This window comes from Mesoplodon bidens (genome assembly GCF_964165515.1).
Source record: "Mesoplodon bidens genome assembly, chromosome: 19".
NCBI classification, from domain to species: Eukaryota; Metazoa; Chordata; class Mammalia; order Artiodactyla; family Ziphiidae; genus Mesoplodon; species Mesoplodon bidens.
Window position 1 is genome coordinate 3410187 of NC_138179.1, and position 25368 is coordinate 3435554.

The following is a 25368-nucleotide window of genomic DNA, read 5'->3' on the forward strand; positions in this document are numbered from 1 at the left end:
GATGTGCATAGGTTATATGCAAATAGTACACCATTTTTTATAAGGGACTGGAGCATGGAGGGGGCAGGAGGTTCCTGGAACCAATGCCCTGTGAACACAGAGAGACAACTGTATTTCCAGTACAAACCAAGAACAGCTGTTTAGAAATAAAGCAATTTGTCTTTGAGGCAGAGATACTCTTTTATGTGCTAAGTGCTCTTAGTAGCCTTTTAATATCATCGCATGCTAGAGCCAGAAGTGCCCTTCAAGATCTTCTAGTTTGACCCCTTCAACTAATAGAGGAGAAAGCTAAAAGTGTTCTTTTTTCAAAAAAAAAAAAAAGGTGGGGGGGCGAGAAAATCTTTCAGAAGATTCTAGTTGATGTCAAGACACTACATATCAACCTGCTCAGACACTTCTGCAGAAAGGGACAACTCAACATGCCTTCATCTTTGACTCATAAGAAAGGTGTAAATTCCAACCATGTCGTTGGCTTTCCTGCTGGACTGTGGCTGATTTTGAAGTTAACAGAGTTAAAGAAGCCCATTGTGAAGTGTTTGTTTGGAAGGTTAGAATCTAAACTTACACTCCCTTGTCATGGTTATTTTTTTTTTAAGAAGATGACAGATTGGAGTTGCAGGAGGAGAGAGAATCCACCCATACTAGGAATAAAAGGATGCTCTTTCTGGTTTGTTATTGTTACTGTTGTTTTCCATGTGCTTCTGGGGATATCAGGTCGAGTCTGGGAATGTGGTGGATAATATGACAACAATTTCCTTCCTGGGATGTCCCTGAATGGCCCGCACAGTCAACATGTAATCAGACAATCTACAGCTGCACTGTTGCTGCTGACAACTTCATTATGCCTGTGTTATTCAGCTGGGTAATTCATTTCCCAAGCATGGCTATATCTCCTGATATGCCTAATGAGTTGAATGTAATTTTGTAAGCTGTTGAAGATGAATGTCTACTCGTGTTTAGCTTTGTCCTAATATGGGAAACAATGATAGCCACCATTAGGAAACAGCATTGTAGCATTCTGCTTTTTAGTGCAGGTTGGGTCTCCAAACCACAAAGGCAGGAAACATTAGTGATTGGAATGATACACTAGATGTGGGTCACTTAATGTCCTTTGTAATGGCTTTTTTGCCTGCCTCTGCATTTAACCTTCCTATGGCCAGGGCATTCTACAAAATACAGTGGCCTTGCCAAGGATATAAAATTAGCTAATTAATGGTTCCAGGGATGTGGTGGGCTTTGGCAGTCGCTTACCAATGCTGTCCTGAAATGGAAGAACTAGAGGAGAAATAAGAAATGTGACCGATGTGTAGTATCCAACACCCAAGCTGCAATTTTTCTTTAAACTAGGAACAAAGTATAAAATGCATTCCTCTGAGTTCTCTTTAATTCAGTTGAATTAAACATATATGCATTGAATAACATCAATGATCATCAATGATGATGCACAGGGGCCCCATCCTTGAGCTGAGAGGCAAATCCAATGGTCAGTGAGGTCTGAGTCCTGCCCTCCTAGAGATCTCAATCCAGTAAAGAAAGGAGAGCCCCAAGTAACTCTAACAACGTTAGACTGTGCTGAGAGCACTAAAGCAGTTACAAATACCACAGTGAAACAAGAGAAAGACACTCCATTTGGGGAACATAAAAGAGAAAGTTAACATGCAGTCTCCAAAGCCTTCTACCTTCCAATCTGAATTCTTTTGAGAGATGCCGCTCTCCTGAGAATCTTACTTAAGTCAACTTCTTAGCTCTGAGAGTTAGGACTCTTCCTCTTATCTGATTTCTAAGTGCTTTTCAGTTGTCACTGATGATGATCAGTTCCAAGTATCCCAAAAGAAAATGGAGAAGTCAACATAAAGATAGTTCTAAGCATCTTTCAGCTTGCCCTTTTTTCTACCACCACACCTGTTTTCTTGACTTTATAAAAGTAAATCCTACTAGGCAGACTCTTATTGGCAGCTAGAAAATAGAGATAGATTCTGTGCTAATACTTTTAACTACATATTTTTTATATTAAGATTTTCTTTCCAAAAAAAAAAAAAAGGAGGAGGAGGAGAAAGAGAATACATAGGAGTAGGAAGAAGTGGAGGAAGAGTACTCCTAAAATTCAGAAGTCATTTATCCTTCAGTATTCTGGCTCATCAGCTTGACTACTTTGACATGCATATTGAACCCTTATAAAAGTCCTTATGGACTCCAGTTTCCATGCTTCCTGGTGAAGATTCATATGATTTGATGGGTAGGTGTATATGTACGTAAGGTTTTGAAACCATGTAGTCTGCCAGTTGCTTTATTGTCCTGATCTAAGCACACTCTTTCTCTGAATTATAAACACATCAACTATCAAACTCTAGGGCATTAACAGTTTCATTTTTTAATTATTTTAGGATTCTACACAACATTCTTAAAGTAAGTAAAGACACAAAAGTCTCTTTGATTTTGAGTTGCAAACAAAAGACCTCCCCAGAGAAATAGCCAGAATGAATGTTGTGAATGGAGAGGAGTCCCAGTGTCTCTGGGAGGGTTCATTGTCCTCCCCTACAGCCTCAGTACAGTCCAAATTTCACTCTACAGAGGCATGATCACGATCCGCTTAGCCACCCATGTACTGTAAATGCTCTTCTTTATGATAGAATGTAGATGGCCTTGGGGGTGGCTGCGAGGAGAAGTAACCTGTGCTAATTCCTCTTGGAGAGATTTAGGTGAATGCTGCCACCTATTGATAGGTGAAATATATGCCACAAATTCCTACTCTGACATGGTATTGTGCTAATTAATGTTTATCAGAGCAAATCTCATTACTCAGTTGGCCAAAACATTTTAACAGCCCTAAGTTCATAATTCTTCATGTATTTGTCATTAAAAAATAAGTACGTTATACTAATTTCAGACAACCCACAAACTCTATTTCTGGGAAGAGGCAAAGGAGTGAGGTAAAAATGTCATGAGTTTTGCAATCAGAGATCTGGGTTTGAGTCCCAGCTCAGCCCCTTAGTGCACACAAACACGTTAACTAATCTCTCTGAACCTTAGTTTCCTCATCAGTAAAAAGTGGATAATCCTCTTTGTGTGAGGATTCAGTGGTACTGCTGCATGACACACAGGAGGTATTTGATAAATGGCAGCATTTATTATTTTTTCACTGAGTTATTAAAAGTAACTATTTCTGATGCAATGATTGGTAATATGACAAACCACATCATGTTTCAGACTCTGGTGAACTCTTCTGCGTGGTTCAGTTATCCTTCGGCAATGCTACTTGTCTAGCATAGTATCTTTGACATTCAAAATTAGGACAGTGTGAACATAAATATTAGAACTTTAAGTGTGCCAATTGAGAAAATGAGGATAAATGAGCTTCATTACCAAACGTCTCCGGGCTGCCCTAGAGGATATATGGGGTTGAGCAGATAAAGAATTATGATAAAACTTTAGAGCTGCGTATAAATGGGGCTTTGTGACCTGCTGGATAAGGTTGAGACTTAGAGCCAGACCTAGGAGGTTCACATTCCTTCCTCTGCATGGTGTGGGGATCCCGGGCTCACACAGACAATAGGGGATTCATAGCTTGAGAATTCTAATGATGACTGAAAGGAGGGTGGCAGCCAGAACAAGAAGACTTTTCAGAAGCAGGACCCTGATTATCACATCGGTGCTACAGCCCAGCGAGAGGCTGCTGAGAGGCCGAATGAAGCCGTTCTTGGAAAGCTTTCAGTGAAGTGTTTGTAACCTCCTTAAGAGAATCCCATTTCTCAAAAATGCAACTCTGGAAAATCTCACATGATTAGTTCAGATAAACACCCTGTCATCAAATCATACTAGAAGTCATACGGACCATCTCTTTTTGAAGAGTCTTTTTGAATGTCATGAGTCTAAGTTTCCAAGACTTAGAGAAAAAAATCCAAAAGAGGGTTTCTCAGGATATTTGAGGACCTTTACTTTTAGTCTGAAAGGTCAACTGGCGCTTAAAACAAAATAATCAAGAAATACCATGCCTATGAACAGTCTGCACCTTTTGAAAAGGTCTGCTTGGGACTGAATAGCCAATGCCCTCCCCCACCCCTTTTTCTTTTTTCTTTGGGGCTTAGAAATTGAGAGGGAGGAGGAGGAAGAGTTTCACATTCATTACTAACAACTTCACACATAATAAGCATGTTCAGATACACCCTGGGGTGTTAGTTTTCTTTTCCTATTTTTTTGTCTCCTTTTTGGCAGCTTTTCCTATTTTTTTGTCTCCTTTTTAGCAGCTTTCGATAAGTAGCACATTTTAATTTTGAAAAAAGAATCAGAGCCGTTACTGAGCAGCCTCGCCCTAAGGAAGGTCAAGAGATTAGGGAGCGGAAGTAGGCTGGCCAAACTCTTTACCGACCACAGTAAGGGACTGCCGCTTTCTTCCCATAATTTAATTTTGGGACTCTGATGAAAAGGCACCCCCTTAAAAAAATCTTCGCTGAAAAAAAAGGAGTGAAAAATTGTTAGAAAATGGTCATCAGAAAGTGATCAATTTAAATGTGTCTTACAAACAAACCACATGGAACTAACCGCAGGGCAGACATGCGTTTGCAATGGACATTCTCAAAATATGGGCATGCTCTTGCAGGAGACAGTGGACATTAGTAGCTTCTGACGTTGGTGGATTTTGGCCTAATTTCACAAGTGTCCTGAAATTCTAAACGTTGCACTTCACAAATCAGAGAACAGTACAGTACTAAAAGGAATCTTTGAACTTAACTGGCCCAACTCCCAGTTTTCAAGTGGGAAAACTGAGACCTCGTGATAGAAAGTAACTTGCCCAAGGTCACACAGCTGGTGAGGAGAGCTCAAGGTCTCAAGCTCAAAGTCCCCATCCCAAACCAGGGTTCTTTCCACTGAGCTAAACAGCCCCAAGATGGGAAACTGCAAACCCTCACATTTAATCGGGAAATCTTCTTTCAAGGGAAATTCTACACCCTTCCCCTTGCAAATGGCCCTATGTGTTGCCAGAGGTAGTTCATCTGCCACAGCCTCTACTGACTTTTTCAGTTGCTGCTGAATGGCTTCTTCGAAGCAGTCTAGGCACATTCACCTGGCTCCAAGGATTCGGTCTCCAGCTCTCTTCTCTGTCTTCAAAAGGTGCTCACAGCACTACGTGAATGCCTAAATTATCTCTATGTTTGTGTACGGGGATCGATATCACTGTCATCTGCCATCATGCAAGTTGAAACTCAACTTCTTTCTCCATTTCACTTCCTCCACCTGACCTGCTGACAAATCCTTTAAGTTCTGCCTCCAAAGAGTGTCCCATGTTCATTTCCTAATCTACACACTCACAGACCCTCACTATCAATGTCCTCCTGCTTCCAGGTTCTTACCACTTCAGTTCATGGTCCATGATGGCTAAACTTAGAGGGATCTTTAATCAGCTGCACTGACATTCTCCTGCTCAAATCTCTGTCACCTATACGATAAAGCCCAAACTCTTTAATGCAGTGTTTGAGTGTTCTCCATTCTAGCCCCTGTCTACTTTTGGAACCTAAATTCCATTAGGTCCTCCCATCACCATTTACTCCAGCCCAACAGGACTACTTGTCAATCGCCAAATATTCTAGGAATTCTGTGCATTGTCTCCATTCCCTTCTCTTCTTTTCAACCTCCAGAGGTCTTCGTTCCTCCAGATCCAGTTTAAATGCAACCTTCTCTGTAAATCTTTCCTAAGCATCTCAGAAGGAAGTGATAATTCTTTTGTGCGCCCTTAGCACATTGCTCATACTTTTTTATGACACATTTACTTCTGCCCTGTATTATAATAAGTTTTACCTCTCTCACTAAATAGATCTCTTTTATCTTTCAAAAGATGTCTCATTCAACTTTGTACCCCTCCTCACCGTACTGTTTCATCCAATGCTTTGCATATAATAAGTGCTTTTCTCTTAATATTTATTGAGCATATACTATCTGCAAGACACTAGGCCAGGCGGTGTAAAGGCTGGAGGAAGAAAATTTGAAAAATAAGTAAAATGCAATCCCTCTCTTCAAAGGAACTTTAATCAGTGAGACATGTTCACGAATAACCTAAGCAAGTGAACTAACCGCGGGGGTGGAGCTGGGTGGAGGGGAAGTGCTGAGCATGGAACAAACATTCTCAATGTTCCAAATGAGAACACTGATATTATGATGTGGAGGGTGGGGTGATGGGGGAGGCCCAGAGGGAAAGAAAGGGCAAGCCTGCTTTTAAACGCCATCTCTGAGCTGTGGTCATTATTAGAGTCGTGTCTAGGTCTGGCTGATCCAACCCATCCTTCCCCCAATATCAAAGTAATCTTCCTAAAGCAAGACTCTGATCATTTAATTCCCTGTTCAGATGTCTGTTGTTGAATGAATCAGCATCAAATAATTGCAGGTTTATGTTAAGTGTTATGGAGAATACCAGTTTGTAGAAATGAGACAAACTCCAGGAAACAGCTGGAAAACAAAAAGCAAGAACATGCTGTGAAAGTGCTGAGGGGTATGGGACAAAGTAAATGTGTGATCAGTATGGGCTGAGATTAATCGAGAAGGAATAATCAGAGGAGACAAGCATCTAACAAGAAAAGTTAGATGTACTAAGTGAACTTTAGGGTTCCTTTCAATTCTCAGACCCCTGTTATTCTTTGAGATGGTTTATTCATCATTCAATAAATTCATGCTAAGCCCTTCAACAAAACACTCACTGAATATTTTTTGATCACCTTCTGTGTGCCAGGAACTCTGCTAGACACTGGAGATAAAGCAGTGAATAAAAGACTTTGCACTTAAACTCTTACAGTAAAATGGGGATGATTGATGTTAAACAAGTAAATGCAAGAAAACGTGATGGATATAATGATGGGAGGGTAAAAGGTCCTAGAGGACCACAGGGTGGGGACCCTAATAGCCCAGGGACTAGGAAAATATCCCTGAGAGATGATGTTTGAGTCAAGACTCTAAGGCCGTACATGCGTTAGCCAGACAAAAGGGACTGAGCATTCAGACAGAAGAAAATCATATGCAGAATTCTGGAGTTAAGAGACAGTATGGCATGTCCAAGGAACTGAAAGACATTCAAAAAGGCTACAGCATGGAAGGCAAGTAGGAAGGTGGTAAGAAATTAGGCTAGAGGGATAGGCAGAGCCAGATTATGGAGAATTTTGCTAAAGTATGTTTGGGAGTTTCTACTTATTGGCAGGCTTTTCATAACATTGAAGTATTTGGCCCAGTGTATCTAGCCTACTAAGTAATAATAAATGTCTGTTGAGGGGTGGATTAATAAATGAACGGATGAATGAATGGATCTCCTTTGCAATAGACACGGGCTCGTGAAATGACTCAGTCTTGAGCATTTGCTCCAGAAAGCAATGCCACTATTACAGGCGGCATCATCCCCTTAGGTTTGCATAGCAGATTAAACTAATGACCCCTGTGAGGCAGCCCCTAACCTTAGTAGAATTACTCAGAGTCACCTGGCTTACCCTAGCAGATGGAATTTAAGTCAATCTGCATTAAAGTCAAAGCTTTCCTAGAGATAAGGGTAAAGTTTTACCTGGCAATCATTTAGGCTTAAGCTGTGAAAGGGTAGCCTGACTCTTTCTTAATCCTTGATGAAAAAATAGCCTTCTCAACCTCAAGGGCATGCATATTCCCAAATTAGACTATTTCTAGCAATGCTTCCATGGACGAATAAATTCAATGAGAGAAAGAGAGAAAAAATGTTCCAGAGAGAGAATTTCCCTTTCGAATGAGAAAAGAAAAAGTAAAACAATTGTGGAAAACTTAACGGAACTCCCCCTTTGGACACCCAGGTTTTATGTCACTGAGCCTTACCTTGGATCCCGCCTCTAGAGGAGCCACTTGTTAGGGATGGGTAAGATGCTGTCTCTAGAAAGGGGGAGATTTTCAGGAATACAAGATACCATTCCAGGGATTCTAATGAATTACCAGGCCAAATATTAACACTCCACCCTCTGGTTTATAACCAAGAGACTTTCTCCTGATTTGCTACAGGGTCACATTCAACATAGGGGAGTTGATTCAGCTCCAGGTGTAAATCAGAGACCAGCATCCGTGCCTAGTAAAAGGGTCCAAAATTATTTCTGAAGCCATCACAGAAGCTAAGCTTTCATTTGGCAGAAAGAGAATCTGAATAGAGCTTTAGAAAGATTCTCAATGCTGTTGCTAGGGACGTGTGTGTATCTATGTGCGTATGTGTGTGCGTGCATGTGTGGTATTCCTATGTGCTCTCAATCAGCAATGCCTCCCTAAATTTAATAAGCAGCCTGTGAAGGTCATTTGCCATTGTATTTCAGAGAGAAACATGAAAAGTGCCTACATAAGTGGCTTTCTAGGAAATCCATTCTGTGTGTCTTATTAGTCATATAAAGCATAACGATGTGAAAGGAACCAGGTGCATCCAGATGAGGCTGGAATGGAAGCACTGGAATCTTTTTTCCTAAGACTGAGCTTTTTGGTGTCCTAAGTCCCAAGTCTACTGACTACTTTTTCTCAGAACCTGCTCAGGCAAAAACTCTAGCATTGGCTGAGCAGCCCCGACTGGATTGGGAGCTTTCTAAAGATGCCCCTAATTCCTGCTGGGAGCTTGTAAAGGATTGCACATGTGCCACAAGGTGAGAGGATGTGGCTGCCACCTGTGTGCTTCTGGTCCCAAGCAGCTGTGGGAGTAAGGGAGTGCCTGGCCCCAGGAGAGCCGTGGACCATTTGCAGTTACAGACTGCTGGATGGGCTCCTGGACGCCAGACGATATTTCTTCCCTGGCAGTTAACATAGTACAAAGCTAACTGGCTGCCTCGTTGCCCCTTTGCTCATCCATGAGTAACAATCCATTTCGATTCAGTCTTGTTTGCCATGTAGCTTGTTGTCCAGGCCAGCCTTTCCTGATGGACCTCACAGTTACAATAGGCTAAAGACGTAAGGAAGTCATGGCATCATTTTACTACATGCACAAGGGCTTGAGAAATCAAGCCTTCCCAGGGCTGCAGTCCTGAGAGTACACCTAGATTCTGAGCCAGGCTGTTTCCTTCCCCTATTGTCTCCCCGTGCATCATTTGCTCTTTTGTTTTGCATTAAGAGTAGCTTAGTGATCATGGACTTCAGCTCTTGCCTGTAGTGATCCTCCTCGCATTTTGTTCTTTACACAGAATAGGAAGGAGGTTTGCTTGCTTTGCACAGAGGCTGAGCCACAGGAGAAAGCAAAGCCAATGTGATTTATTGAATGAAATTACTGGACAATTACCAACAACTTGTTCCTCTGCTGCCTCAGACAACCTAAACTCGTAAGTCCAATTTATTGTTGTCTTTCTTCGTGTGAATGTGGGGCTTTCTTAGTTACCGATTATTTTTTAAATGTGTATGTGTTGCTGTGGTTTAAATGATTTTAAAAATCTGCATCTTCCAAAGTTGGCTGCAGGCAGTCCATGAAGAATGCACACAAGACATACTGAGTGGTTCCGCAATAGCACATACACGTTTATGTGGATAGGTAAGGATGGGGGTAGAGAAGCCCCATTTCTTTTTTTTTCTATTTTTATTTTTTTTTATTAGTTTCTGCTTTATAACAAAGTGAATCAGTCATACCCCATTTCTGATAATTGGTCATTTTGTTTGCAGCAAGCTTAAGGACATTTTGTGCTTGCATAACTGATTAGCATTAGCTATGAAAAATATATTATTCTTTTGTTGTGTAAGATCATTTTCCACTCGGGTTCCTGAGTGCCTACAAAATACTTGTTGGATCAGGTAAAGATGGATCCCATCATGCTAATAATCCTGAATACAAATCCAGTCATATTGCGGTCTTTAATCCAGTCTGCAGGGTGGACATCCAGAGAGGAATGCCAGCATTCCGTCCATCCTGGGTGGGCATGCTCATAAATAACATCATGATAGTGAGGTTAAGGATACCTGCCAAGGGGACACAATAGACATGCGTGCAAACCCTTGCTTGATCCACTGCCACTTTTACCCCCATGTTTCTTAAGTCCTTTACTCCATGAAGATATATGTTTGGGAGGATGCCCTAGGTTTGAAAGTGGGATATTTTGAGTTCCCTGTTACCCATGCTGGTTGTTGGCCCATCCAAGGCTGCTGGAAATACCATTGATAATCAAGGCTAAGTTTGCTTCTATGCTGGGCCCCCCAAATCCCTGTACTCTCATTTAATTTTCTCATTTCCTAAATAAGACGTAAGCCAGTTTCTGCAGAGGGGGAAAGTGAATGGAGAAAGCTGTTGCTTTTCTTACCGCCACCGCCACGTCTCCTTAGTCTTTTGTTTGCCTGGCTACTGCAAGACTTTATGGCAGCATCAATCCATCTCTGGTGGGCTCAGAGTCCACATAAATGTTATATAGAATTTAATGTCTTTGGTGCACTCTATCTGCAGTATATCATTGGCTATTCAGATGAAGTTGTGGCCTTGGGTGCTGACAAGGATGGATGATGTTGGAAGAGTGAGCAGCATGCTTCTTTAAATAAAAACCAAAGTTAAGAAATCTGAGAGATGGGTGGCGTTTTGCCTAGTAGAAAGTATCCCCAGGCCACTCAATCACAAGAGCAGGGTCATTCTCCCACATGATTTGGCTATTTCACAAATGATGGCATCCTAACAGAAAGGAGACAGCATTGCTTAGTGGTTAGAGATGTCAGGAAAGCAAGTCCCTTTTGCTGGTTCTGAGACTAAGTGTGTGTCTTTGAGAAATTCACTTAGTCTCCCTGAATCTCCATTCCTCCACTCCTTCCATTCCTGATTGTTTCAAAGAAGATATGCTAAGCTCGATGAATGTATCCATGAGATATTACTTAAATCTTTCTTGTTAAAGGATGTAATAGGTAATTAAGATCATTATTCATACACTTTAATGCAGAGATCATGCATCAGAAACACACAAATGAGATTTTATGTGGGGATGAGGTGATGCCTGCCCCCTCCCCCCATCTAATGGATATGGAGTAGTCTGAAGGAACCATGACTACCCTTCGGGAATTAGAAGGGGAGATTAGAGATGAAAATGTCATTTTTAAAAAAACTTAAAATTCTGGGCTTCCCTGGTGGCACAGTGGTTGAGAGTCCGCCTGCCGATGCAGGGGACACAGGTTCGTGCCCCAGTCCGGGAGGATCCCACATGCCGTGAAGCAGCTGGGCCCGTGAGCCATGGCTGCTGAGCCTGCGTGTCCGGAGCCTGTGCTCCGCAACACAAGAGGCCACAGTGGTGAGAGGCCCGCATACCGAAAAAAAAAAAAAAAAAAAAAACACTTAAAATTCAAATAAATAGGTCATGTAAATAATTTTTTTCATTATTGGTCAATAATAACTGATTTTCTATACCTAGGATGACAAGATACTGAAGGTCTTAAATGTTTGAAATAAACAAACGTGGAAATATTTGGGCGGAGTTAACTCAGGGATGAGAGAAACCCATGTATTGAATTTATGACAACTTTCAGATGTTCAAATTACCTCCATACCCATGTACATGGAATTAGCAGCTGTAAATATACTGTGATTTCGTTCTAGAAGGCTCATTTACAAAAAATATCACACACACAAAAAGTTCCATCTCTAGGATTGAGGTACCTGAAATTCTTTTATCAGGAATTCAGTTAAGTATTGCTGTCTTTTATTAAATACAGATATTTCTTAGGAGGAGTAATAAATTAAGCCACCAATACTTTATCATAAATGAATGTATTAAATGTTTTCCACCTCAGGGGAAACCCAAAGAATGCTGCACTAATATTATATTAATTATCCTGCTTTCTTTTGATGTCATACGTGTCTCCAAGAACTTCCCTCATAATTGTTATTTCACTCTTGATCAGAAAACTAAGTAGTCTTTAGGACAAGCCAAGTCCTTTTTGTGTGGAATGCTTGGCTTAGACAATATCATCTAGGTTTCTTCTAGGCCCTTGAGAGTCACACTGTGGAAAGCTGAACTTACCATCTTTCTCCTTTAAATCCACTCTTCTTCCTGTGTTCTTTTGTTTTGTTTTGTTTTTTAAATTATTGGTGGAACCATTATTTGGCTAGTTAGCCAAGCAAAGCTCATAGAAGTTACCTTATATTTCCTGATTCCTTTAGCCCTTCCACCCAATCACTAACAAAGCTTGGTCCATTGTACTTTCTTCATCTTTTTAATCTGTCCAGCCCTCTCCATCCCTATTGCCATATACTGTAGTTGAAGTCACCAGCTCTCACAGGGACTTCTTCAAGACCTTCAGACTTGGTTGTCACTTGTCACTGGTCCCACCAAAACCCTCTCCCTTTCAAATCACCCTCTGGATGCCTCCAGAGTAATTCTATACAAATGCAAATATCAGCTTTTTCTTGAAGTTCTCTAGCGATTCCCCGTTGTGAACAGGTTGAACTCTATGCTTCTTGGAATGGCAATGCCAAGTCCTTGAGAGCCTGGCCCTGCTACCTCTCCAGGCTCCTTTCCGAAGTTCCTGGCGTGGTGGATGAAATGTACCAGTGAACGTGTCAGAGCCCAGAAAAATACCATTAGGGCTCCTGTGGACGTTGACTTACCAGCAGCACCATGACAGTTCACATTTCCATGTCCCAATCTGAGCTATTCTACCTAGAGTGACTTTTTATTCCTCCTAAATTCCTGCTCGGGCATCACCTTCTCTAATCCATTTCCCTACACCCCGTTCTCCCATGACCACCTCCTCTTACCCACGAAGTTAATCAATTATCCCTTTTGCTACTTCTTTGCCTTAGGCATTTGAGAGCAGTGTCTAGAGGTTAATTTATCAGATATAGACCCATATTACCTGGGCTTGAATCCCAGATCTGCGCCTTAGAAGTGTCCCAATTTCTTCCTGTGTAAAGTGGGGATGATAATAGTCCTTACTTCACAGGGCTGTTGTGGGGTTCTGTGAACTGATATATATAAAGGCATTATTTTGAATAGTGCCTGGCTCACAGAAGGTGCCATAGAAGTAAAAGGTATTATTATTCCATAATTTCACATATCACACTATTTCATAGCCACATGCACTTGCATAACTGCCCTCCTTTTTAGCCTATGAGCCCCTTGGGATACAGGTAGGGTAATCGGCTTGTTTCAATTTGCCTAGGATTTTCCCAGTTTTAGAACTGTAAGTCCTGCAACCAGGGAAACCCCTCAGTCCCAGGCAAACCAGGAGAGCTGGTCACCCTATGAGGACCCTATCTTATTCACCTTTGAATCACCAGGGTCTATCACAGGATACATAGGTTACAGAGTAGACTATCCATAAGGGTTTACTGAACTATAGAACCAATATTAATTGCCTTTTCACTCTACCTCATAAAGATGCTGTTAAACTTCAAAAATCAGTCGTCTTCTTGCTGTGAAGTCACAGCTGACTTTTCAAAACTTGTCACTGAATAACTGAATATATTATCTTTTTAAATGCACAGGAACTAGAACGGGTGATTCCATCCTGTTATATATCATCAGTGTAATAGAATCGGCCACCCTTTAGCAATCGGAGACATAACTGTCATCTTAACAGCAGGGGAGAATGGGAGTGTCATACTTTCTTTTCTATCTGGTGACAGGCAGGTTGAAGTCTGAAGGTCCCTAGTTCACATCACAGCCTGAAGAACAACCTTGTCCCAGTCAGAAATGTTCCCTTCACTGAATGTATCTGTCTACCCAGTTGTCAAGAATGGCTAGAGCTCCTGTTTCTAATATGCTTTGTCTTACAACCACTCCTAATTCAAATTGGCTCAGATCATTTTTCACAGTAAAAATACAGTAAGAAAGCCCCACAACCAAGATCCTGTGAGACAGGGACTCTGGACATGCCAGAACTCATAATGAGGACAAGATCATGTCTTCAGAATCAAGGTCTAGGAAGAAGCTGACAGGCAGCCAGACCAAGACCCCTCAGGCAGAATAACAGCAGAGTTGCTAAGAGCATGAGCTTTGGAGTCAGAGTTCAAATGCTACCTCCTCCATTTACTGACTGTAGAATCTTGTACAAATTAATCACCTCTCTGGGCCTCAGTTTCCTTGTTTGTAAAATGAGGATGTAATAACAGTACTGGCTTTCTCATAGGATTGTTATTACATTTTGTCTCAGCCTGTGAAAACAAAGCCTGAGGCACAGTCAGTTGCAAATATTCTATTAGGTATTGGGAGATATAACCTCGGGGCATCAAGAGTGAAGGGAAAAAGGGAAATGAGTCAAGGAAGGAGGGAAAACAAATACAGATGGTTTGTAACTGAACTAGCCAAGGCATCCTAAGAGAACACATATGGCTGTTTGTTTGCCTGTGACTGCTTCCAAGAAGCCTTCAAAACAGTCCACAGGGAAGGAATGGAGAGGAAATTATCTGCTGGCTACTTCCAGCCTCCTGTCTCTCATTGGTCCAGCTTTTTCCATTTCCAGATAGTATGACCCAGTCCTTCAAGTTAGACATGAGTGAAGCTGAAGCCTCCTTCCATGGGTCTGGTTGGGTCAGAGCTGTTGCAGCTCTGTCACAGTAAGCATGATGGACCCACCCTTCACTTGAGACAGCTGGTGGCATTTAGAGACAGGGTGATGGCAACAGCCAAAGCTCTCTGTTTGAGCAAGAGGCCAAAGCCCAGGGAACAGGTAGTTTTGAAAGAAATCTGAAGAGACTCCACTCTCCACAGGTTATTCCCGCCATTCTGTACCTGGATTGATTAGGCTACGGTCACTCTTTCCTTACAGCTTGGCTCCAGGTATATTCACAGGGCCTCCAAAAGTGTAACTGAGATCAGTGTAACTGATATGTCAAAGAACAGAAGTCTTTAATTTTCATGAAGTTCAACTTATCAATTTATTTTATGGTTTGTGCTTTTTGTGCCTCCTCTAAGAAATCATTGTCTTATTCAAGTTCACAAAGACTTTCTCCTATGTTTTCTTCTAGAAGTTTTACAGTTTTAGCTTTTGCAGTTATTTCTACAATCTACTTCATTTTAAGTTAATTTTTACATATGATATGAAGTAGGAGTTGAGGTTCTTTTTTTTTTTTTCTGGCATATGTATATCCCATTGTTCCAGCACTATTTGTTGAAAAAATTCTTTTTCTCTATTGAATTACCTTGACACTTTTGTCAAAGATCAATTGATAATACATGTGCAGGCTATTTCTAGGCTCTCTACTCTGTTTCATTCACCTATATGTCTATCGTTATGCCACTGTCTTTATCTATATAGCTATCCTTACACCAGTACCGTGTCTTGATTATTGTAGCCTTATAAGTCTTGAAATCAGGTCATGTAAGCAACTTTGTTCTTTTTCAAAGTTGTTTTGACTATTTTAGATTCTTTCCATTTTCACACAGCTTGTCAACCAATTTCAAGAAAGAAAGAAAGAAAGAAAGAAAAGAAAGAAAGAAAGAAAGAAAGAAAGAAAGAAAGAAAGAAAGGAAGGAAGGAAGGAAGGAAGGAGGGAGGGAGGAAGAAAGGAAAGGGAGGGAGGGAGGGAGGGAGAGGAAGGGAAGGAGAAAGAGAGAGAGAAATAGAGAAAGAGAGAAAAAGAAAGAGAGAAAGAGAGAGAGAAAAAGAAAGAGAAAGAAAGAAAGGCTGCTAGAATTTTGATTGAGACTGAATTGAATCTACAGCTCAATTTGGAAGAATTGGCACCTTAACAATACTAATACTTCTGATCTGATCATGAAGAAGGTCTATCTATATTTATTTAGGTCTTCTTTAATTCACTCATTAATGTCATGTAGTTTTAAGTGTATAGGTCTTGCATATATTTTGCTGCATTTAGTTCTAAGTAGATTTTTGAGGATTTATTAGATTATTCTACAAAACTTTCATGTCATCTGCAAATGAAGACTGCCTTGCTTCTTTCTTTCCAATCTATATGCCTCTATCCTTCCTGTCTTACTTCACGGCAAGAACGCCTAGAACCCTAGAAAAGGTAGGATTGGACATTCTTGCATTGTTTCTGATCCTAGGAGGAAGCATTTTGTCTTTAATCACTAAATATAATGTTGACTACAGGTTTTTGCAGATTCTCTTTATCAGACTGAAGAAGTTCCCTATATTCCTGAAACAACTTTTAATCATAAATGGATATTGAATATTGTCAAATGCTACTTTATCTGCATTTATTAAGAGGACCATATGGTTTTTCCCCTTTATTCTGTTAATGTAATAAATTATGCTTGATTACACTAACTTGCTTTCCTGCAATAAACCATGCTTGATCATGATGTATTATCCTTTTTGTATATTGCTGAAGTTTATATGCTAACATTTTGTTGACATTTTTTGCCTCTATGTTCATGAGAGACATCGGGCAATAGCTTTCTTTTCTTGTAATGCCTTTTTTCTGGTTTCGGTGTCAGGGCTTCAAAAATGAACCCAAATTTTACAGAGGTTTATGTAGGATTGGTATAATTTCTTTCCTAAAGGTTTGACAGACCATAACATTTAACATGACTTTTATTAAAGATTTGGGGATAAAATAATTATTAGGATGCAAAAAAAAAATCATAAAACCAGAAATTAGCTTTCCCATAGAAAATCTCTGCCTGGTTAACTATCTCCTAAAGTCTAGTCCTGTATCCAAGTTGCAGAGATCAGCACACCTTCAATCTGTGTCCCCTTCTCTTTGTAACTCAGGTCTCCTAATCCTCTTTCATGGAAGAAGAATATATATATTTTCTTTCTTTAGAGCAAATCCCGAGTCTTATTAAAGTCTTATTATTACTAAAATAATACCTTAAACTTGATTAATAGTGGTACACCCATACAATGGAATACTCTTCAGCAATAAAAAGTGAAGAACTACTAATAGACATTACAATATGGATGACTCTCAAAATAATAAAACTGAGTTAAAGAAGCCAGGTAAAAATATAGATGGACAACAGGCACATGAAGAGATGCTCAGCATCGCTAATTATTAGAGAAATGCAAATCTAAACTACAGTAAAGTATCACCTCACACCAGTCAGAATGGCCATCATCAAAAAGTCTACAAATAATAAATGCTGGATAGGGTGTGGAGAAAAAGGAACCCTCCTACACTGTTGGTGGGAATGTAAACTGGTACACCCACTATGGAGAACAGTATGGAGGCTCCTTAAAAAACTAAAACTAGAGTTCACATATAATCCCACTCCTGGGCATATATCCAGAGAAAACCATAATCCAAAAAGATATACGCACCCCAATGTTCACAGCAGCATTATTTACAATAGCCAAGACATGGAAGCAACCTAAATGCCCATCAAAAGATGAATGGATAAAGATGTGATTTTTATATATATGTTTATACACACACACACACACACACACACACACACACACACACACACAGTGGAATATTACTCAACCATAAAAAAGAGTAAAATAATGCCATTTGCAGCAACATGGATGGACCCAGACATTATCATATTAAGTGAAGTAAGTCAGAGAAAGACAAATATCATATGATATCACTTATGGGGAATATTAAACAATCAGACAAATGAACTTATTTACAAAACAGAAATAGACTCACAGACATAGAAAACAAACTTATGGTTACCAAAGGGAAAAGGAGGGGGAGGGATAAATTAGGAGTTTGGGATTAACACATACACACTACTGTACAGTAAGTCCCCTACATGCAAACCTTCAAGTTGCAAACTTTCAAAGATGCAAACGTGCGTTAGTATGTCCAACCACGTAAGTTAGTTCATGTGTCTGGCGTACATTGTCATGTTCATGCATCCTCTACAAGCGGTTGTGCTTTTGTGTACTTTACTGTACAGTACTGTATAGAATACAGTAGTACAGTATATTTATTCCAAGCTAGATCTGCAAGAGGATCTTTGCTGTGCAACACAAGGAGCTTATTAATGAAGGCCTGATGGAGTTGGAGGCCCAGAGAAAGGACAAAGAGAGACAAGAGAAAGAAGAAATAACTGAAGAACCAAAGAGATTCACAATGCAGGAAATGGCAAGGGGATTTTCTTTACTTAAGAAGGCACTGTTCGGGCTTCCCTGGTGGCGCAGTGGTTGAGAGTCCGCCTGCCGATGCAGGGGACACGGGTTCGTGCCCCGGTCCGGGAAGATCCCACATGCTGGGGTGCAGCTGGGCCCATGAGCCATGGCTGCTGAGCCTGCGTGTCCAGAGCCTGTGCTCCACAACGGAAGAGGCCACAACAGTGAGAGGCCTGCATACCACCAAAAAAAAAAAAAGGCACTGTTAGTTTTTGAGGCACAGGACCCAAACGTAGAATGGTATACACAAAGGTTGCAGCAGCCGGTCAGAATGCAATCCAGTGCTACCGTATTATCTATGATGAGAAAAAAAGAGCTACTACCCAGACATCACTGGATCGTTTTTTCAAGAGGATAGATAGAATTGAATCCAGCAAGGAACCAGAACCTATGCCATCAACGTCAGGCGTAAGTGAAACTGCAGCTTACCCTCCATTCCCTATTGCTGATGATCCTTCAGCTCTACCACCTCCCACCTCCTCTCCCTCCTCCAGTCAGTAACTCTTCTTACCTGTTCACTCAATGCCAGCCACTGTATGCCAGCTCTTGAACGGTACTACTGTACCTTTCAAGGTACTGTACTGTAAGATCAAAAATGTTTTGTTTTTTGTGTTTCTTTTTTTATGTATTATTTGTGTGATAAGTATTATAAACCTACTACAGTACAGTACTATATAGCCGATTGTGTTAGTTGGGTATCTAGGCTAACCTTTTTGGACTTACAAACAAATTGGACTTATGAACGTGCTCTTGGAATGGAACTTGTTCGTATGTAGGGGACTTACTTGTATATAAAATAGATAAACAACGAGGACCTACTGTATAGCACAGGGAACTATATTCAATACCTTGTAATAACCTGTAACAGAAAAGAATCTGAAAAAAATATACATATTCTTATATATAACTGAATCACTTTGCTGTGCACCTGAAACTAACACAACATTGTAAATCAACTATACTTCAATTTAAAAAAAATTAAAACTAAAAACAAGAAATGCTACCATTAAAAAAAAAGTTGACCCTCGGGACTCCCCTAGTGGCACAGTGCTTAAGAATCCACCTGCCAGTGCAGGGGACATGGGTTCAATCCCTGGTCCAGGAAGATCCCACATGCTGTGGAGAAACTAAGCCTCTGCACCACAACTATTGAGCCTGTGCTCTAGAGCCCACAAGCCACAACTACTGAGCCCATGAGCCACAATTACTGAGCTGGCGCACCACAACTACTGAAGCCCAGGTGCCTAGAGCCCATGCTCCACAGCAAGAGAATCCACTGAAATGAGAAGCCCATGCACCGAAATGAAAGGTAGCCCCCACTTGCCCCAACTAGAGAAAGCCCATGCATGGCAACAAAGACCCAATGCAGCCCAAAATAAATGAGTTTATTTTTTAAAATTGACCCTCAAATAAAGAAGAAGAATCCAGGTTAAAAAAAAAAGTGAATGATGATGATTCCACTTGTATGAAATTCCATAAAATGAAACCTAATCTATAGTATCAAAAAGCAGACCAGTAGTTGCCTGGAAACAGCAGGCTTAAAATAAATAGATGTTCAAAAAATATTTATTGAACATCTGTTTATTTCAGGCACTCTGTTAAACAATTGGTATGTATTATCTCATTTAAAATTTTAATATCCCTTTAGACATGACTATTAACATTGAGATGGGACCACTGTTAAGATGAGGAAATTGAAACTAATATTTTGCTAAATATCATACAGCTAATTATATCTAATAAACTTATTTGAATAATTTTCTAATAAGTAGAAAAACCAAAACCTAAAAGTAGATAAGCCTTGTATCAAAGTCCTTACTTTTGATACGGTGCTTAAAACCACTTCCTTCTGGCCTCTATCATTTTCTGGTGAAAAACCAGCTGTAAATCATTTTCAGAATTCCTTGTACATAATGAGTTATTTCTTGCTTGTTGTTTTCAAGATTTTCTCTTTGTCTTTAGCTTTCGACAGTTTAATTATGATGTATCTAGGTGTGAATCTCTTTGACTTTATCCAACTAGGTGTTCACTGAGATTCTAGGATGTGTAGGTTAATGTTTTTCATCAATTTAGGGACGTTACTGGCCATTAGTTTTTCAATATGCTTTTTCCTCCTCCTTCTCCTTCTGGGATGCCTATTATATATATGTTGGTACATTTGATGGTGTCACACAGATCTCTAAGACTCTGGTTCTCTTCATTTTTTTTTTCCGTTTTGCTCCTAAAACTGATTTCAATTGACCTATCTTCAAGTCTGCTGATTCTTTCTTCTGCCTGCTCAAATCTGATGTTTAGCTCCTCCAGTCAATTTTTCATTTCAGTTATTGTACTTTTCAACTCCAGAATTTCTACTTGATTCTGGCTTTTTTTTAAAATAAATTCTACCTTTGTGTTGATATTCTCTATTTGGTGAGACATCATTCTCATAATTTCCTTTATTTCTTTGGACATGAATTCCTTTAGTTCTTTGAACATATTTAAGATATCCAATTTAAAGTCTTTGTCTAAGTGGAATATTACTCGGCCATAAAAAGGAACAAAAGTGGGTCATCTGTAGAGATATGGATGGACATAGAGACTGTCACACACAGTGAAGTAAGTCAGAAAGAGAAAAACAATTACCATATCTTAACACATATATGAGGAATCTAGAAAAATGGTACAGATGAACTGGTTTGCAAGGTAGAAATAGAGACACAGATGTAGAGAACAAATGTATGGACACCAAGGGGGTAAAGGGGGGAAATGGGATGAATTGGGAGATTGGGATTGATGTATATACACTAATCTGTATAAAATAACTAATGAGAACCTGCTGTACAGCACAGGGAACTCTACTTCACTTAGCTGTACAGTAGAAAGTAACTGAACATTGTAAAACAACTGTACCATAAATAAATAGATAGATAGATAGATATTAAAAAAAATAAAGTCTTTGTCTAATAAGCCCAACATTTGGACTTCTTCAAGGGCAATGTTAATATACTGCATTACTTCCCGTGAATGGAAAATACTTTTTTTTTTGTTTCTTTGCATGTCTCATATTTTTTTTCTCTTGAAAGCTAGGCATCTTAAATAATGTAATATGGCAACTCTAGAAATCAGATTATCCTCTAACTGAATTTGTAAAGTACAGAACTGTATCTGTAAAGTCTGTATTCTTGTCATATGTGGCCACTGAAGTCTTTGCTTGGTTAGCTTAGTGGTCTGCTAATGACTGAACACAAATCTCCTTAAGGCCTAGAAGTGATCTTGGCAAAGGGGTTCTGTGTATATGTTGGGGCACACCTTCAATACTCGTCAGGCAGTTGACAGCTCTGCCTTAGCCTGCACATCCTGCTTGCACAGAGCCTCAAAGTCAGACAGAGTTGAGAGCTTAGGACCTTCTCAGGCACTTTATGAGAATGCTCTCAGCCCTGGGCATGCCTGTGATCTGTTAGATCCCCAGGAATGTGTCACAACTTTTCAAAGTCCTCTACGGACATCTGATTTCTCAACTTCTCCTTTTAAGCCTTTTGGTTATCTACCGTTTGCTACCATTCTTATCCACCACCTCAGGCAGCTGTGATATTAAGCCATTGCTGATGTTTGTGTTCAACAGATGCCCCAGAGGAAAAGGTTATTTGCACTTGGTGAGCTCAGAGTCAAATAAATTAAAAAAAAAAAAAAAAAAAAAAAAGCCTTGTGAGTGAGTTCTTCCAGGGAACCACCAGAAGTGTCAAATAATGATGATTCTCTCAAAATGGGGTTTTAAAGATGCTCCATTACTATTCTGCACCATCCAGTGGCTGCCAGGCTACTGGTTTTTTACTATGAATGTAGGCTGTTTAGTCTTCAAGGCTACCACAGAGCTGAGGAATATGGGAATGAAGCAAGTTAAAAATGCCACAAAGCTTACTATTCTTACCAAATTCAGTTACTTTTCTTGAATAAACACTTCCTGGATTGCTTCAAACCTTTGGTTAATTTCCAGGACTCTGAAAAATTAATTCTGACAATTTTTGCTGATGTTCTCATTGCTTTTATGTAGAAGAGGATTTTCAGAGGTCCTTATTTTGCCATTCCCACTGTCATACTTTTCTTTTGTTTTTAATATTTCTGTGAAATGTTTAATGAGGTGTACCACTTGTAAATGGCAATGTAAAAATCTCAGTTGGAGAGTCTTATCTTTTATTAGGAAAAGTAAACCATCTGAATGTATTCTGCTCACATATTCAGTCTTAACCCTACTCTTTCATTTTACATTTCTATTTATTATGTTTCTCAATTTTGTTTCTTTTTATTTTTCAAGTATTTTTAGACATTTTTATTCCTCTCTTCCCTCTAACAGTCTGAGGCTCTACTTGATACTTCTGTTTTACGATAACTTACTGTAAACATACACACTAAAATATCTAAACAAATTTTTATCAAAATAAAAATGAAGTATAATAAATACATAAAATCAGATTCAAAACAATGTTTACAACAAGCAAAACTATTTAAATCATTACAGTGTACTTTGGTGTTTCTGGTTTGGGAAGAAGACTTGAAGTAACCTTACTAATTGCTGCTATGTACTGAGTGGCTACTATGCACCAAACAGGATGCATACCTTTTGTTAATTCATTTAATGTTCACAACTCTGTAATAAACATTTTTATATATTACACAGACTCAGGGAATTTTATTAAAGTGCCCAAAGTTATCCAGATTACAGATAACAATATCATGGCTCAAGCTTGGGTCTGCCAAGTTCCAGAGCCAAAGCTCCTCTGCTTTTCAAATGCTTTCCCCTTTCCATGGTAAAGATTTAAGGGCACAGTTAGCTGGGAGGGGTGTGCATGTTTATGAGAACAGATAATAGAAAGTTGTCTTGCTCAGTATCTCTCATCAGACAAAAGTTTAAATATAGAGAAGGAAAAGAAAATATAATGATAGATGAAATCTAGAAAAACAGAAACGTGCTGAAGGATGGCCTGGAAGAAAGGGACAGCTGGGGTAGTATGAGAAGGAACTCAAAGAGACAGAGAAAGTCAACCTATTTTGAGTGAAGGGAACAGATGGGAGATGAGCAAAGACAAAAGAGACCGTGTGGGTAGGTGTCATCAGTTGGAGGGCAAGTCACTGGAATTTGATCAATCGACAAGAATTTATTTACTGGACTCCGGGGCCCTGTGGGAGATACTAAAGAATGTAGAGTTATTTGGGGAACGATAATGACGTAGACAAGACAGATGGCTTAATGCTGAAGGAAGAGGCCAGAGACAGGAGGCAGAAGTAAATAAGTAAAGGCAATCCCCATGTAAGCTAGCTTGCATATCAATCTGGAATTTCTGTGGGAATGGTTAAGATATAGAGGAAGTGCTATGGCTGCTACTGAATTATAGGTAAAAGATTTGTAGGCAGAAAGAGGAAGATGCCAAATCACCTACTGCTTTTGTGTAAATTAAAAGATGATTAAAAATTAATGAGAATATACCCACATGTACATACACACTACAGACAGTGCTTTACATCCTCCTTCCAAATGTAAATGTGGCCGTTTAGCTAAGAATGGGTAGGGCCTGATGAACATGACTAATATTGAATAGGTCTGACCTCCTCAGAAGGCACCAGGAAGTCTGTGTTGGAGAAAATTACAAGCAAGACTTAAAAGGTGCCTAAAGACATTCAACAATGTAATGAAGATGGATCTCCATTTGTTAAAGTGCAAGTAAGTCAAGGTTAGTTGGTGCTAGTGGACATGGAACCCAGTTCAGAAGCATGAGAGGAAATGACCTTTCTGGGTAGACCCTTACTATATTATATGTAATAGACTCTCAAATGTGCGCTCATTTACCCTGAAGTATCTGCTGAGTATCTTCTATAATAAATATGATAGCTGCCAGAAGTCTGCCTACATTCTAAGCTATTTACATTCATTATCTCATCAAATCCTCACAACCATAGTATGTGGTTGTTGTTATTTTCTCTATTTTAAAAATTAGAAAAATGAGATGCAGACATGTTAAGTAACTTGCCCAAGATCCCATATTCAGTAGGTGGAAGAGGAGATTCATATCTTAATCTCTGTTATATTTCTTTTACCCTGCGACAGGCACATTTTAGGTACTGGAGATATAAAAAGTAATATTTAGCAGTCCTTGTTCTTGTGAAGCATATAGACTAGCTGGGAGACAGACAGCCAAACAAACAGTTGTAACGTGATAAAGCATTTACTGTAACAAGCATATACTGAGTGAATGAGTAAAGAAATACCCAAATTTGCCCGGGGGTGTCAGAAACGACTTGAGCATAGACTTTAAGGATCAACAATTGTTTCCTAGGGGATGAAGGCACAGATGGCATTTTAATACATACAGAGCAGTGTATACAAAGACCCAGAGGTAGCAAAGAGTTTGAACCACTTAGGAAACTCTAAGGAGATCAGAAAGACTGAAACCTAAAATGTAGAAGTGCAGTATCAGATGAAGCTGGAGAGGCAAGCACTTGTATGTAAAGCTAAAGAATATGGTTATATCCTGTAGGAGTTGGAGAATCACTCAGTCAGTCCTGTGAAGAGTTTGGCCAATAAAAGAGATTCTACATGATGTTATATCAGAGTCCATACAGCTATAAAAATTCAAGGACTGAAGATGTCCTAAGGGACATGGCTAAGTGGCAATGGCAGCATTACAAATGGAAGAGTCCACTGGAAATTGGAGGGCAGGTGGTGGGAAGGCAGCCGCATGCTCCAGAGACCTGGGCCCAATGCACCAGAGGCTGCACCAGGGGTGGAGACACCTTGCACAAAACTGCCTTAGCCAGTTATTTCATTCATACATTTGTTCCTCCCATACACACACCGCGAGGCAGCAATAGCCTTGGTAGCATCAATATTTCAATAGCAATACCCCACATAATGGTGGACAGCTTTTGAAATCCATAGCCAACCTCCTGGAAATTGACTTCAGGTATGACGTTGGTGAGGACCTGTTTATAGAGATTTGTGGAACAGCAGTCAAGTACTACTTGGAGAATGCCAGTAGTAAGTGTCCTGGAGGACGCTATCTGAAGTATCTGGGGTGAGCAAGGATGAGCCTATCGGTACAAGTTCCCCAAAGCTCTGGGCACTGCGGTAGTCCAACCAATCTCAGACAACAGGCACAGTTTAACACCTCTGAGAGAAGGGGGATCTTCAGGAAACAACCACACTCCTTTATACACCCAACAGAAGACAGCATCTAGAGTATACGTAGCAGAATTCCAATTATATGTAGCCAAGAATAATTGAGCAGACTCCTTGGGTTACAGAATTGAGATACTTCCTCCCAGTGGGACAGAGCTCGAACGATCTTTCGTAGAGGCTCAAGTCATGCATGTCGGTATGTGAGTGCCTATGTGTATGTAGTGACTGGGCGTTGTCATGTCACTCTC

At 40.0% G+C, this 25368-nt stretch overlaps 1 protein-coding gene across 1 annotated transcript in view; it reads left to right on the forward strand.

Moving 5' to 3' along the window:
• ANKFN1 (ankyrin repeat and fibronectin type III domain containing 1) overlaps positions 1 to 25368 on the forward strand; it is a gene marked incomplete at its 3' end in the record, with an annotated part of 258888 nt that overhangs the window by 92304 nt on the left and 141216 nt on the right. The window contains exon 2 of the mRNA XM_081218673.1: positions 9147 to 9281. The remainder of the gene's footprint in view (positions 1 to 9146; positions 9282 to 25368) is intronic.